Below are 16,198 nucleotides of genomic sequence, written 5' to 3'. Positions count from 1 at the left end.
CAGCTCCCAACATGCTAAGACAAGAGAGGTTTTGCAACAGGCGCTGTTGGTAAAGAGATGTCTGGCTTGCTGTACAGTGCTGTACTACACTCTTCCAACTATTCATTACTGTTGTTTGTCGGCTTCAATGAATCCCTTGTTCTCAGTGCTGGAGACGCTTTGTTTTACTCACTTAGTTGTGAAATTGCACTGACCTTTTTCTTTGAAGTTTAACGTCCAAAATCACAATAACAGCAATCAATAGACATCAATAAGCAGTCAATACATTTTGTTTATTTGTTTGAACGCACATGCTGCTTTGATGTAGCTTTATATCAAAGAAACATCCAGCCATGCATTATTAACAAGCGGCAACCTCCGGTCTAAAAATATGAGTCCAATGTGGAAGTGCTAAAAACTGCAGTTCATCGAGGATCCTCTTGAGGCTGGCTCCTGAAGTACCGGAAACCACATACATACCAATTCAAAAAAGCGGATCTTTACAGCAGAAACAATTTGAATTTTTTTCTAACACAGCAATTTTAAAGATATTGAGATTACGAATCCTGAGAGGCACAGCTGACTGCGAGAACACTGTAGCTGTTGGTTAGGAGGCTCAAAGCCCGCCTCTTTACGTCACAATCGCTCGACAGCAGCAATATGGCTGCCGCCGCTGATTGGCCTCAAAACAGCGCTTCAGAAACAGATGGGTGACGTCACGGATACTACGTCCATATTTTATACAGTCTATGATAATTACAGAACACTGCCTGTTCACACCTCTTGTTATCTTCCAATCAGACCTGTTGTAGGAGTACTTGAATTTGATTGGTTGACACTACAGAGCAATGGTCTGTTATTTCCCAACAGCAAACCGTCGCTATGAAGAAAATGATGCCGTTATAGTTGTGGCTGTAATCACGGACCCGAGGGGACTAACTGTAATCATGAAAAAAAAACCAGACCACGAGAATATCTGTGAAATTGAAGATGGCGCTCATAGGACGATTAATGGATGAGACATTTTCACAGACTCTGATAGTGATAAGGCAGAAAAACTCAACCAAGTGTGGCACTGTTTCAAACAGACTTGTTCACCTTCTTTTACTTCACCATCAGTGTAAATGTTTAACGTGAGTAATAACAGCGAAGCAAGAAGGCTGAGTTGAATATTACTGTTCACAGCTAAAACTGTGAGTGAGACAAGTCACTTTAAATTGTAGAAATATAATAATTTTTTAACAAAAAAAACCCCCAAAATCAGTTTTAAGCATTTTTTGGAGATTAACTTTTACGAGCGTAAAAACTTGACGCTAACAACTTTTTTGGGGGGTAAAAAATGTGTTTCTTTGACATTGTCCTGTCCTAACAATTTGTTTCAAAAAAAGGATCAAGTGTAGGGTCAATCTGTAAACATTTTGATGATCAAAGTTTTTAAATTGCATTGAAATGCCAGGTGTATCAGTAGTTTAATGATTTCCTGCTCACATCAAAGGATAAAGAAAAAGCCTCTGCCTACTCGTTATTCTCTGTTTAGTCTCTAAAGAACAAACAAAAGCAGACTTCAGTGAGGACACTTTTATTTGATCTCAATTCACAATCAATACAACAGGTGTGAAGCAATCATACAGTTAGTCATTGTCAGCTGTGGATCAGATATTAGAGTGCAGAGGAGTGGAAACACTTCCTCTTGATCCATCTCTACTGGCAGAAGAGAAATCAATCTCTTTAATTTACATACAAGCTGGAAAATTAGGCAAAGATAGTTACAAAAGTTTGCAAATGACAGTGTTGAATGATGCCAAAGAAGCACATTAAAGGAGGGTTAAGTAATCTATGATGTCTGTCATGATCCATAGGTGAGCAACAGAGTTTTAAGTAGCATTTATAGAAAGAGGTATGCATTCAATCAAGACACAAAGTACAAAAGGAGAGTTAGTTCGTCGATGTGCTGTGTATATACTTTGCATTGGATGCATTTGTTGCAGGAATAATGTACTGTTATGGGGGTCTTCCTTCTGTTATTTCAGTCCTATGATGTAGCTTGGTTCAAATGCCAAAAAATAACAAAGATGAGTCCCTTAAAATACATTTTATTGGTAAAATTCCATTTATGCACTACAAAAAAGGCAATGCTTTAAGACATTTTCAGCAAATTCAAGAGCATAGGCTACAAATTGCAAGACTGTGCAAGTTAACATAAATATTACAGAGAACATGAAACACTTTGAAAAGTCTGGAAAATGTTAACATTTTGAGGTTACGCTACCTGAATTTTTTTCCCTTTAGTATCAATATTAGTAATCAACAACCCCAAAAACCTACTTACATTATAAATTGTCATCATTTTGTACCGTGAAAAGTAAGAGTACAATCCACTTCAAATGTATTTCCATGATATTCTACATTTTGCTTGTTTAAAGTGTAGATCTTTTCTCTCCTTTCTGAGTAGGTTTTGATAAGGTTTGGGAATTGCGAGAGTCTATCAAATGTGTGTATTTATCTTAGAAATGTGTGTAAAAAGTCCAGTAAAATGTGAAATTTGAACCCTACAGAAACCAGCTGCTGCAGGAGGTGTCAGTCTGACTCAGGTATTTTGCTGTGTGTTACAGTACTGCTCAGGAAACTCATACACATTGGCTGAATCAAACCACCCATCCTCATCTCAGCACTTACATTATGTCCTCACACTGGACTGTGTCAACATACTGAACATGGATTGACTGCAGATGTGCTTCTTTGAGTTGCTACTGTTGTGTTGTCTGTTGAGATTTTACCGTTTAAAGCATGTCACACACTTTTTATCATTTTGCCTGTGTCATGGTTCAAGCTTGTAATGAAAGCCTCTAGAAAACAAGTTTATTCTTTGTTTTATGTCAATTACATATTCCATATTCACATTTTCTAGGGATAAAGGTAGTGAGGTTCATAAATGGAGCCCAAAAACAAATCAGAGTGATGTGAGGAAACTCCAAATGCATTGAAAATAAGTATGATTTAGAGTAAAGCACATTTTATTTTGCTTATGTTGAACATATTCTGCAGATTTTTATAAAGAAAAGCCCCACCAAAAAGGGAAATTATACAATATGCTAATTTTAAAATTTTAATGTGTTTGGGACAAAATACCTGAAATTTACAAAAAAAATATGAATAAGATAAAATGCCAAAAAATATGTTTAATTGGGCCCCCACTGCGTGAAATGTTCAGTATATTGGGAAAAAAAATACTTAAAAAAATGATGAAAAAGAAAATCTAATCCAAAACAAAAAAGAGAATTTTTTTTGCATACTTTTTTTTTTTATTTTTTTTTTAAGCTTTTTTGAGAAACTTGCCTGATACCTAAAAATTAATAAAAAGCAACTTATAAAGTCATTTTTTTTAAAGACCCCAAAAATGTTAAATTCACTGTATTCTGATTTAAAAATAAAATGAAAAAGGATTTATATAAATGTAGGACTTAATTTAAAGTCACGAGATATAAAAATATATTTTTTTTTTCCAATATGTTCATGTTTCTAATTTTAATTCTGCTTGAGGTCATAAGCACTGTCCAATCAGCTTGCTCAACACAGATCAGTTTGAGTTTGACTGTTACCCAAGTGTCCTGTGTGTTCATCCTGAGGCAGCCTTTATTTTAAACCCTTCTCAGTTGCACATATGGATCTCTTTAATGAGCCCTTAGGGGTGCTGGGACCTGACCCTGGCTCCTCCAGAGTCTGTTCTTACTGTACCTCTGAAAGGAGGCTCTGACCCCAGGCCCACTGTGAAAAGGTCACAGGTGAATCAGCCACCAGCGTATGCCACTGCGACACAACCGGCCCTGCCCAGCACCCTGAGGTGGGCACGAGTGCAGGCACATCTGCTCCGTGGCTAATTAGTATCATTGTAGACGAGGGCTTAAGGCTGGGCCATGGTTAATAGCAGCCTGTTGCTCGGGGAAGCAGTCTGGCTCCTGTAAGCTGCTTCTTTGCAGGTCTACTCATCTGATAATCTGGGTGCAGGAGTGCAGCGTTGAAAACACAAACAGTGTGCAGATGGCAAAATTTGAAGACCTTTAGTGTGGTCAGGTGAAAGCTTATCACTTCTACAATCAGTTCCAAGGGTTTTAGTGTGGATTTGTGGATTGAAAGTGAAATATGAGGAAAGATTTAGTTCTATCTGTCATGAGGCCAAAAACAATGGTTTCCAATGTCTTTTTTTTAATGCTGCAAATTTAGCTGCAGCTAACTTTTTAAATGCATGGTTTGCTGTCAAAGCAAAGCGAATCAGATGGCAAACTCTTGAAACCTTAGTTCACTGTAAACCCGGATAAGTTAGCAGAACTCAAAATTATTGAGGCAACTGATTGCCTCAATACTTTTAAGTTGACTAACTTCATAGTTCAAATAGATTGATTAAATACAACATATAACAATTAATTACAGATAAATCAAAGTACTTATTTGAGACATTGAGTTAACAGAACTTAAAAAAAGAATTACACAGACATACTATTTTAGTATAGTATTTTATTTTGCTGTAATAGCTGGACTTGAAATGTATTAGTCCAATTTGTCATTTTTTTAAATGACTCAAAAGTAATAAACATAGACTTTAGACACTCAAAACTATTTAACTACATTTTGCATATTAAGGAGATATAGCTCAAGTGTTACTCCTGGTTTTACAGTAAATAAATGATTGTTGTAATGAATCCAGGTTAGGACCCACAGTTCAGACACAAATGGAGACAGGGATGAAGTTTTGAAAACAGGGTTTTAATGAGAGGAAGTGCAGGTAGAGTTCGGGTGTCCAGGGTGCGTTGCAGATGGTGATTGGCTGCCTGGCTGTAGTTGTGGAGCTGGGTGTTTGGTTGAAGATCTGGTCACGTGAAATCATATCTTTGAAGTGATGCTTACTTAATCTGCAAAAGAGTTCATGTTAATCAAACATTTTCAGTATGTATAACTTATAAAGGCACAAGAAGTCACAGCAACTCAAAATATTTAAGTTAGTAGAGATTTTGTTCTGTTTTTAAGTTTACCCAACTTACTATAATCAATTATTTTTGAACGTTTGGGTTCACAGTGTTGGAAACTTGCAGAGAGTCAGTAAATCAGATGAAGTTTTGCTCTTGTAAAACTTGAAGAAAGGAAGCATCCAGAAGGATTTTTTTTAACATTCAAATTCAAAGTACACATTATAAAAAATGAATGAATAAAACATCAAGTATGAACGTAGTATCTGCATTATGCGATCAGTATGGGGTAACAGAGACCCAGGTTTTCAAATTCAATTGCATTTTCACCTCATTATTAAGTCCATTTAAAGCTTATAGAATCTATCAATTTGTTCTTGTTTCAAGTGAAGTAAAAAAACTATTATAATGCAGTGTTCACTTAAATATTACACATTTTGTGGTTCATGGGGTGAAACATGCAAAACCTCTGTTATGGCAGTGTCGGAAAGCATCCAAACTTGACGTCACACTTTGACATGCTGTCGCCAGATTTTCTCCCAGAATTAACACATAAAGATGTAGGTTTGGGAGGAGTTTTGCTCCCAATCAGCTTAATGTAGCAGCAAGCGTGGTACAGTAACAGATTGAGGATTCTAATGTTGGTTGGGGGAGATGTTTGGCTTTAATGCAGGAGGAATTAATTCCCACCAGGGGGTTAAAATGCTATAGATTTCCATCTCTGTGATTTGCAGGGACTATGAATGCCATGCCCTGTTTTTAATGAAGAGATTTGTTGCTTGTGTCAAGAGAGATTATCTCTTAGAACACTGGCCTGTATTGGTGAAGGTTTGGTTCCTGTGTAACCATGACCAAGAAATGTCAGTCAGAGAGATGAGATCTGCATGAATTATCTTGTGGTTGTGGCGTGCATTGTATCTGGTTCTTGTGGGTATTCAGTTAGTGCCAAGTGGATTTCGTGAAAGACGTTCAGTGTAATCGTACTCGGGTATCTGTGAACATAGATCTTATTTGTGGATAAATGTCTTATCTTTGACATGTTCATTGTTGTTTAGAAATCCTGCATTTTTTATGTGTATAGATAGAAATTTGCACCACAAAGTGGTTTACTGGGTATTTTAATCCTGGAGTTATCACAACAGGAGATGAGGGAATGTAAGAGGTATAAGGGACAGCTTTTCAATCTGTCAGTTTGTGCAGTCTTTAGTGGTTTTTGATTTAGCAACAAAGAACGCAGGATGTCAGAACAGCAACCCAGAAACACCAAATCTGCAGCCTTTGCCGCTTGCCTCCTCATGGCCACATATGCTTGTGGCCTTGGTAAAACCTTTTTGGCATATAGCCAAGCACCCCCACCCTCCTCCCCTTTCCTCCCTGCTCTCCTCTTTGCCGGATGGACATGGCACGACATTGCGGCCATGTGGCCAGCAGGAGGCTGTATTTAAGCTGGGACAGCTCTGAAATGGGCCATAAAACCTAGCCAGCAAGTCTCGCTCCCCATGAGGCAACGAGCCTAAGTACTCATTGACAAGACTCCAACATCCCCTTTCCAGAGAGAGGAAATAATGCAAGAGAGGGGAAAAAAAAGCAGCAGACAAAGATGAGGTGCAGACAGGAGGCTGCTGTCTGGCCCAGATAGACGGGATGTTTCATAACTTTTAGCGTTTCTAATCCTAAATATTAAGCATCATTCTGTTTTAACTCACTCTCAGCCTAATCTTTTAAACTTGTGCTTCAACTCATTTTCTCTTAATGAAAAAGCTTCTTAGCTGCATTTGTGTAAGGAACCTCAAGGGAAATACGTCACATTTTGACGCCACATGGCAGTCATGACACTCACATATTCCCACTTCACACATCCTTCCCACTTCATCAGCTTTGTGAAAACATCGCTCACCCTGATATATGTCACCAAATGACTCACGCAACTTTAAAGTCTTAAGCTAATGAAGTCGGTTTACAGACTCAGTTTTACAACAGCCAGTTAACACTTGCTCTGGTGCCGAAGTGTTGAAGAACTGAGAGGGCGACCACGAGAACAGAGGGATGTGTACCATGTGTTGATTATCCGTCTGTGGATGAACTGGAAGCACATTTCTGGTCCGTCATGACTTGACAGGTCTGTAACCTGTTATCCCAGCTCCTTTAAAAGACTGAATGATTGACGAGTCGCTTCAGTTTCATTATCAAATTGGCATTCATGAACAATTTGCGGCATCTGTGAACAGACAAAGAGGGGTTTGATTGCTGCCAGGCGAGGCAGAGAGGGGAGATGATTTACAATCCAGCTGGTACTTTACAGGTTAGTTTGCCACTTGCTGAGCCTTCTGAAGCGGCTGCTGTAGATCCAGATATATTTGTACACATTTTCTACGTATTGTTAGGTAAATCCCAGATTTTTTACTGCTCTGGGAATACTAGAGGAGAAATTCTTTGGCTCAAACTACCACCTCTTGGGTGCTTCCAGTAACCAGGGATACTACAGCACCCTAGACTCTCTCTTATTTTAATTGACTTTGGCCTGCAGGAGGCTTGTGTCCATTCAAACCTTTTTGGCCAAAGAGAGAGAGGGAAAGAGAGAGAGAGGGGAGTTGGGGGAGAATGTGAATAGAGCCCCCTCAGAAACTACAGAGTGCAGCCCACTAGAGCTGTTCTTGTTAGTTTGCGCATGGTCTTTGTTCTCCTTTCAGCCCTTCTGGCTAAATGTCTTCAAACAAGCCTATTGGGGGTTGTTAATCTTTTCCGACAGGTTTATAGCAGGAGATTGGACTTTGTTTTTACTGAAAGTGTGGGTATAAGTGAGGATGTACTGCTGATAATGCGATGACTGAATGTGTTTTTGTATGTTTTTTCAGGCATTATAGTGGCCGAAGCCATGTGGGCCGAGCCAGGTGGGAGTCCAGGGTTGACAAGGGAGCAGGTGTCTATTAGATACAGAGCAGAGAGGGAGGGAGGGGAAAGGAGGGAGAGGGAGGTACGAGGATCATAAGAGCTCTTGGCATCTGCCTTACCTGCTGCCTCCACTACCGTCTTCCTGCCAGTTTAACGGAGGGAAAGAAAGAGGGAGGGAGAGGGAGAAATACGACAAGAGGAGGGAAGTATTTCGAAGCAGGCAGAAGTGCAGGAGTGACCTTTTAAATAAGAGATTCGTGTTGTGTTTTTTAGGGTAATCCTGTCCTACAGGTTGCTTGCACAGCACCATGTAGTCACTATTCATTATAGGATGCCATTGCTGTATGTTTGTTTTAAAAGGGCCAGCTCACCACAGTTGTAAAAACACATGTATTTTATTTAATGAATGTGAAAGTGTGTAAACCAGCGGCAACCTCCGGTCTCAAACTATGAAGCCCATGCGGAAGTGTTATAAACTGCAGTTCATCAAGAATCCGCTTGAGGCTGGCTGCAGAAACACCGGAAACCACATAGACACCAATTCAAAAAAGACAATCTTTGCAGCATTAATAAACATGTTTACAGCCTGGTTCAAAAAACGGCTTGGCTCTACTAAGCTGATTTCTCTATCGGCACACACTGTACGGGGGGTGAATTTTTTTCTAACGCGACGGTTCAGAAGATATTAAGATTACATTTTTTTTGCCCAAATAAGGACATGACTGATGTGACTCCCGGACGGGAACACATAGCTTTTGACTAGGAGGCTCAAACTCCGCCTCTTTACATCACACTCTGCCTGGTTGAGTTCCCCATTTCCATTACGGCTGCCGCAGTCGATTGAATTCAAAACAGCGCTCAGGAACAGATGGGTGACATCACGGATACTACGTCCATATTTTATACAGTCTATGGTATAAACACGGATATGCTCTGTGATGTCACTTATTGGTTTCTGAAGAGGGGTTTGGCGGTCACCATATTGGAAACACTGACTCCACTTTACTTTCTGTCTATATAAAAACAAAGATGGGGAAACAGCTAACCAATCAAACCCAATCAATAAATTAATATATCAATAAATCAATCAGTTAATCAATGAATCAATCAAACAATGTGAATCTCTTGATCTTAATATCTTCAAAACAGGTGAGTTTAAAAAGTTCAACCCGTACATTGAGTTTTACCAAATCTGTTTCTTGTACCAGGCCTTAAACATGTTTAATTTTGCTGTAAAAAATTAGCATTTTTACATGGATGCTTATGGAGATTGTTCTGCTTTTGGGGCCATCCTCAAGTGGACTTTTTGCACTCCCACACTGGCCTTCTTTTTCAACCCCAGAGGTGTTTTCTTGGTACTTTTACTTTTAAGTAAAAAATGTTGAACTTGAGGTTAATGACTCAATAAATGACTACATATTTCACTTCCATTGCATGGGGTAGAGACAGAAACCAAAATGGCCTGACAAATAAGAGAGAAAGTGATTTTTTGTTGTGATTTGTTTTAGCTGGCACTTCAATCTAGAGGCAGTTTGTTTTTGTTTGGGCAAAAAGAGACAGAATGAAGGCATTTAATCAGCACAGTTTATCTCTCCACCTCCTGTCTGTATGTGTGGTGAAAGGTGGGGTGGGGGAAGCATTACCATTGGAAAGAGCATTGAACAACTGTCAGGGATGCGGCCCTCGTCATTTGTCATGCCTCCCTTGGGCTTTATGACAGAGAGTAAAGCTGGAAGCTGCGGGCCCGGCTACCGAACCACCCATCTCGTCCTAGCAGATGCGTTTACCGCCCTTCACCATGGCTGACCATCAGGCTGCACAGCTGAGCACCAGAATATCAATACGGCTCAGACTCAGCCAAGGCCCCAGGGACACTCTACAAGGCAAACAGGATCAGCTCTTCTCCTTATGGAAGACAGAGACCCCTAGCCGCCAGGGAGACACAATGTAAACAGAGCAAAAAGATGCTCTGTAGCATCAAACGGCAGATTGATTCACTGCAGAACAGTCGTTGTGATTTTGAAGAGCTACCACTAAAACAGTTAGCACCAGTTTTTGGCTTCGTCTCAGGGAGGGAAACAGATGAGTCTATTGAAAGGCTGTTTGTGGGAGGAGAGGAGAGCAAAACAGTAATCCTTTTTGTGTTCATCATCTGCAATGTCCTAAAAGATACAAGGATGAAGGAGGAGGAAGAGACTAGATATTTTCCTCTACCAATCTTTTCTTTTTCTAATACCTTTTCCAACACCTAGACATAAGAAAGGGTTAATACTAAGTATGATTAAAGAGATATAGGTAGCATTGATGTAAAAAAAACTGTTTGCTGAAATTTCACTAGCATTAATTCACTGTGCTCTATGTCAGTGCTACACAGTGGTTTTTTTTTTTTATTTCTTGGTATATTGATATTCCAATACTGGGGCCAGAATTGATATTGTAATATCAATACAAGTATCTGTATCAGCACGTATAGTAGTTTGGTTATTATGCAATCGATTACAGTGTCTTTAGCAGTATCGACAGGGGTTATGGTATTCAAATTTCCAGTACAACAGGTACAAGTTTCAGTATGTTAACTTGTTACCGATACTAATATATGTCTTGGTGCTAATACCAGTATTGGCATTTAGGCAAGGCAGCTTTATTTGTATAGCATATTTCATACATGAGGGCAACTCAATGTGCTTAACGTTAAAAGATTAAAAGCATTGGAGACATTCAGACAAACATAGAAGAACACAATTAAAATGACAAATATAATAAAACAGAAAAGAAAAGGAAAATTAGAAATATAATAAAAATTACATAAACATTTGCAATTAAAGTGAGTTAAAATAAGCTAAGATAGGAAGGCAATTGCAAATAAAAAAGTCTTAGTCTTTGATTTAAAAGAGGTGAGAGTTGGAGCAGACCTACAGCTTTCAGGGAGTTTGTTCCAGATATGTGGTGCATAATGACTAAACGCTGCTTCACCAGGTTTCGTTCTGACTCTCGGGACTGAAAGCAGACCAGTACCTGATGACCTCAGAGGTCGAGATGGTTCATACAGTAGCAGCAGATCAGCAATGTATTATGGTCCTAAAGCATTCAGTGCTTTATAAACCATCAGCAGGATTTTAAAGTCTATTCTCTGACAGACAGGAAGCCAGTGTAGAGATCTAAGAACTGGAGTGATGTGGTCTACTTTTGAGTTGGATTTAAACATATCCTATGGAGGTATGATTACTGTACTAAATCTATGTGCATGTTTAGTCAACTGCACGTTAAAATGTCATCACCTTTGTTAGTGGTCTAGAATTCTAGTCAGTCAAAGTAATAGTTAACATTTTTATCATTGCAGGCCTGAAACCCTAGTCATATGTTTTATCTGAGATGTAGCACAGCCACCAACACCTATCTATGGCTGTAGCTCCAGTAAATGGCTACTGCCATAGTGCTATAATGCTCTACCACCCTGATGTATACAAGGACAGAAGACATCTCGAGGCGCAGTGCAGTATTTTTATCCAGCAGAACAGAGTTATAGTTGTCTGTAGGCAAGTCAAATTGGCATATACTGGCACAACACCACTCAACTGGAGCAATACATAACAAGCACAGGCATGTGGAAGTTAACCTGCATGGGGGACCGAAGGCTGGTGGTACTAGCTCTGCTAGGGGTAGCCACACTCAGCAAACCATTTTGACATTGTTAACTTGGGGACTCTGTGATCGTGGGTCTAGCTGTGATTAATAAATTGTGTTTTTGTCACGTGCGAAGAAAGGAGGGGGAGGACCCAGTGCGGATTCAAATAAAAAAAGGATTTGTTCAAACAACAAAAACTCAAGAAACACAGGGAACACTAGAACGTGAGAAAACACACTGAAGACCACAGACAAACACACTTCACAAGCACAGAAGTACAATGAACAGGCACAGAAGGGAAGAAACACAGATACTAAATAGACACACTGGGTAATGAGTAAGGACACACAGGTGAGGACAACAAGTCACAGGTGAAGACAATTACTAAGGCGGGAAAACAGGCAGTAACACTAAACTTAACACAACAATATTCTACAGAATAAAACACAGAAAACAAACTCAAGACCACAGGAAAACACAGGTAGCAACTTGACAAGACACTAAACACACAAGAACAGATAAAACAGAACATGGAGCGATGAAACACAAAATAAAACCAGAAAACCACAAAGAAAATACAAAAGCAACCCATGACAGTTTTATTAACTTTAACTTGTCGGATAGTCAGAATTAAAATTAAGGACTATGAAATTAGTCGCATAGGAACATCACAAGTGATGGATCATTCCATTGACTGGTATAATCCCAAGTAGCTTGCCGCTGGTCCTGGTATTCCAATATCAGGACCAGTATCTGTATCAGTAATAATGCCAGTATTGGTATTCTAACATCAATATTAATATCTATATTGCACAAATACCAGTGTACAGTATCTTTAGTGATACCAACAGCAGTTTTGGTTATCCATTATCTAGTCCATTTTTTTTTTAAAGTTATATTTTTGGGCTTTTTACCTTTATATGTTAGGACAGCTAAAGAGGGACAGGAAATGTGGGGAGTAGAGAGTGGGGGAAGACATGCAGGAAATGGTCGACCAGCCGGAGTCAAACCGGCAACCCCTGCGACGAGGACTGTAGCCTCTGTATGTGGGGCACTTAGACCGCTAGGCCACAAGCGCCCCTATCCAGTACAATTTGATGTATCACTACAGACACACGCTTTAGTTGGCTGGTACCGTTGCTACTGTCTGTATTGGTACCAGTGCTGCCCTAGTATTGGTATTTCGGTATCCAATATCAGTACTATTGTTTCAGTTCTAGAAGAGATTATGAGAAGTGACATGTTGGCTGTTTCTCCTCCTGTCATATGGAACCTGAAGTTATCCTCTAAGTCAATGACAGTGTGCCTCTCCTTTAAACGGGATGGTGCTCAGTGGAGGTGGTAATTTTGTGCAGTGATAAGCTCTTTATCTAATGGTGGGGTTGGATAATTCCTCTCTAAGTGGCAAAGCGGTCCTTCTCTCTCTTTTCCTCTTCTTCCTTCAGATATGCATTTTTATTTCTCTGCTTGGCGATGCTGCCGTTGTTTTTTATCCTGCGGCTGTTGATCACGGCCTCTGTGTGAAACGAGGATACAGTCCTTTTACCGCCAGACAGCCTCACTGTGGCACAGTTAGGGGATAAATTGCAGAGACATGTTTATCAACATACTAGAAGTGCGAGTTACCCCTTGTTGGAGGAGAATAATGGGACCTAATTGAGCTGTAACGTGCTGGCTTGTTGCCAGGCCCTTGAATTGAAAACTCACTCCATCAGAAGGGGGTCTGAGGAGAGGGAGGGTGCTGCTAAAAAACACTGCAGGAGGTTCTAACACGGATGTGAAACTCGTAAACCTATTAACCGCTCTCAAAAAGGGTTGTATTTGATTAAAACTGAGCTTGAAATCTTTGCATCTACCAGCAGGTGTGATATTTTAGCGGGGAATAAAAGCACCTGAGAGGCCTTATTCGTCAACCAAAGCACAGCAAAGTCAGATCAATCCTCTGGAGGAGCAGCACAGCCTGTCTCCTGGCACCTGCCTTGCCAAGAACAGGAGGAAGGAGGGAGGGAGGAGAGGGGGGAAGAAAAAGAGAGGTAGCATGAGCGGGGTTGGAAGGAGGAAAAACCCAGCTGCCTCTGTGCCTGAGCCCCGTGCTGCTTTTAAAGGAGCGGGGAGGGAGGGAGGGTTAGGCAGGAGGGAGACTGCTGGCACCATCTGTACATGTCTTTTGTATTCCAGCCCTCATCTTTACACAGAGCAAGGCTGGTGTGCTCTGTGTTCAAATGAAAGGAGAGGAGAGGAGAGGAGAGGAGAGGAGAGGAGAGGAGAGGAGAGGAGAGGAGAGGAGGTGCCTTTTGGGGTGCGATGCTCTTAGAGAAAGAGGTGTGTTTGTGTGTGGATGCTAAAATTCTTTTTTCCCGCCACTCAGAAGACATCTTGTGTACTATTTATTTTACCTCTGTGTGATTGTGTAAATGTAAGCTCCAATGGCAACCTTTCTTACTTGCGTGTCTGTTTGCAAGCAGTCATGTGTGGTCAAATCTCTGGGTTGCCATGTTTGTGATGGGAGTCAGAAGCTTTTGTTTGTTCCTCCCTCCCATCAGCCCCATTAGCCTGATGTCTCCTCTCTCACTGACTCACTTAGCCTTTTTTTCTTATCTCTCCCCCCTCTCTCTCTTCATCTTCTCTGCGTTATATGTGCTGTGGCGGCCCATCCTTGCATGTGGCAGCAGGGTGGATCTGCTCTCACTGTCTGCTGTCATATTGACGTGGCTTTTTGCGCGAAACCGCAGCAGAAATCACCAAGCACTCTGTTTCACCCCCTCCTTCCCTCCCTCCCTCCCTCTTTCCCTCCTCACTCCTCAGTCACTCAGCCCTAGAAGTGCTGTGAATCATAAGAGGAGGTGGCTGCCCCTGCTCTTTGATTGAATCCACATTCCCTTTCTCCTCTGACGCCGCAGAAAGAGAGAGAGCGGTAAGACAGAGGCAGGAGGGAGTGAGAGGGAGAGAAAAAGGAAAAGTGAGTCTTTTGTAGTTGGCACAGTACAAAAACATGCACTGCGGATGAAAAGCATATGATTCGATCAAACACGCTCTGTGGTAGCTGCCTAACTGGTAGGTAGGGAGGTGAAGATAAGGGAAGGGCTGGAGTCTGATCTGCAAGCTCAGAGTGAACCCTAGTGGCCGAGAGCTGCAGTGACAAGCTGATTGGAAGATGATGTTTTCAAATGCAGCATCAGACTGCCTCTTTTGTTTTTTTATTGAAGAGTATGAAATACCTTGCAAGTCTCTTGCAACCCCTGAAATCCAATTGTTTGGTTATCTTCAAAACTGAAGAATTTGTTCCGTTTTGTCTCTGCAGTAGAGATATTCTTGTTGACATCAGGCAGAAAATGTGCATTTAACTTGACTAATAATGCACCATGTTTCCAGAGTTTTAGTATTGTATTTAATGTATTTGACAGACGTTTTTTGGGGGGTAAAGACATGCTTATTGAAGAATATTATTGGGATTTAGTTGTGGATTATACCAAACTGTTGGATGAAATAATTTATACGCCAAATAACTAACAGAAGAAGACTGATATTGACCGAAAATCTGTCCGTTTAAGTGCCTGGAGATGTTCCTCTTTGCTGTCACTTTTAATATCATGTCAAGGTGAAGTCTCTGTATTTATTTAGTTGTACTCTTTGTTTTCATTCACCTGAACGCCCCCTGCCAAAGTTGCTTCCGGTAGTAATGGGCAGATGATGCTAAAGCTCCTCAGCTTGTATTACTAGATTGTATTACTCTGATAAAGTCACGTGACTGGTGACGTGATCAAACTGTGTGATGAGCAAATTCGTGAAATAAGGAGAGAGATTACCCAAGCTATGTCCATTAAAAGATCATACTTATTTAATTTTGACCTTATACCAAGTAATAATGTACTAAAAATGTTCAGAAGTTGAATGAATTTCAGTCTTCTGCAATGGCTTTACTCAATCACATCACATCAATGAGCCTCTGAGCAAACATCAGTCACAGAGCTACAAGATTAAAGCCCCAGACAAGTACACCAAAAAGTTGTACTAATGTTTAACCTCCTCAAAAATACTAATGCAAAGCTCTCAAACACTTTGATTTCTTATGCTAGACCAACATGATGAATACCAGCTAGAAGTAGCAATGCTCCAGACCAGGGGTTCCCAAACTTTACCATGTCAAGGCCCCCCAAACAGCATTAGCTTCTGGCCGGGGACCCCCTTTGCAAACCCACAGACAATGCTTCAAAATATGTAAAGAAACATCAACTTTTAGAATTTATTTTTTATTACTTTTATTCACTTTTCAATAATTATTACATACGTTTAGCATAGGAAATTATTAACAAACGTGTTGTAGAAAAAATAAAAATGAAAAAATAAAAATAATTAGATTCAATATTCTGAGCCCCCCCTAGCACCCCCTGGTGGCCCCCACTTTGAAAACTACTGCTCTAGACAGTCAGGGCAAAGGCTGCTAGAAGTCACTGGATGCCTCTGTGTTTGATGGAAAGTTCCAAAACTTTATAAGACTTCATTCGCCCATCACTATTTTCCAGTGGGTAGTACAGAATGCATCTACCAAACACTTAAAGGTGATAAAGTCAATTTAAAAGTGTCCGTCAATAAAAAGTAGCGATTTTAAATCATGCTAAAAAAGCGATTAGCCTCTGTTATGCCTTTCTTCATCTGAATATATGAAAAACTTTGTCCAACAAATATAAACCAGCTCCTAAACAGAGTCAAAATTCTTATATGTCCTTTGGCAAGAGTTGTT

At 40.3% G+C, this 16,198-nt stretch overlaps 1 protein-coding gene across 6 annotated transcripts in view; it reads left to right on the top strand.

Annotated features, from left to right (window-relative positions):
* Positions 1-16,198, top strand: part of LOC117830512 (zinc finger MIZ domain-containing protein 1-like) — a 245,299-nt gene that overhangs the window by 214,070 nt on the left and 15,031 nt on the right. The window lies entirely within an intron of this gene.

The sequence above is a fragment of the Notolabrus celidotus genome, chromosome 18, assembly GCF_009762535.1.
Source record: "Notolabrus celidotus isolate fNotCel1 chromosome 18, fNotCel1.pri, whole genome shotgun sequence".
Classification (NCBI taxonomy): Eukaryota; Metazoa; Chordata; class Actinopteri; order Labriformes; family Labridae; genus Notolabrus; species Notolabrus celidotus.
The sequence above is the reverse complement of the archived record's forward strand: the minus strand, read 5'-3'. Positions and strand labels throughout refer to the sequence as shown.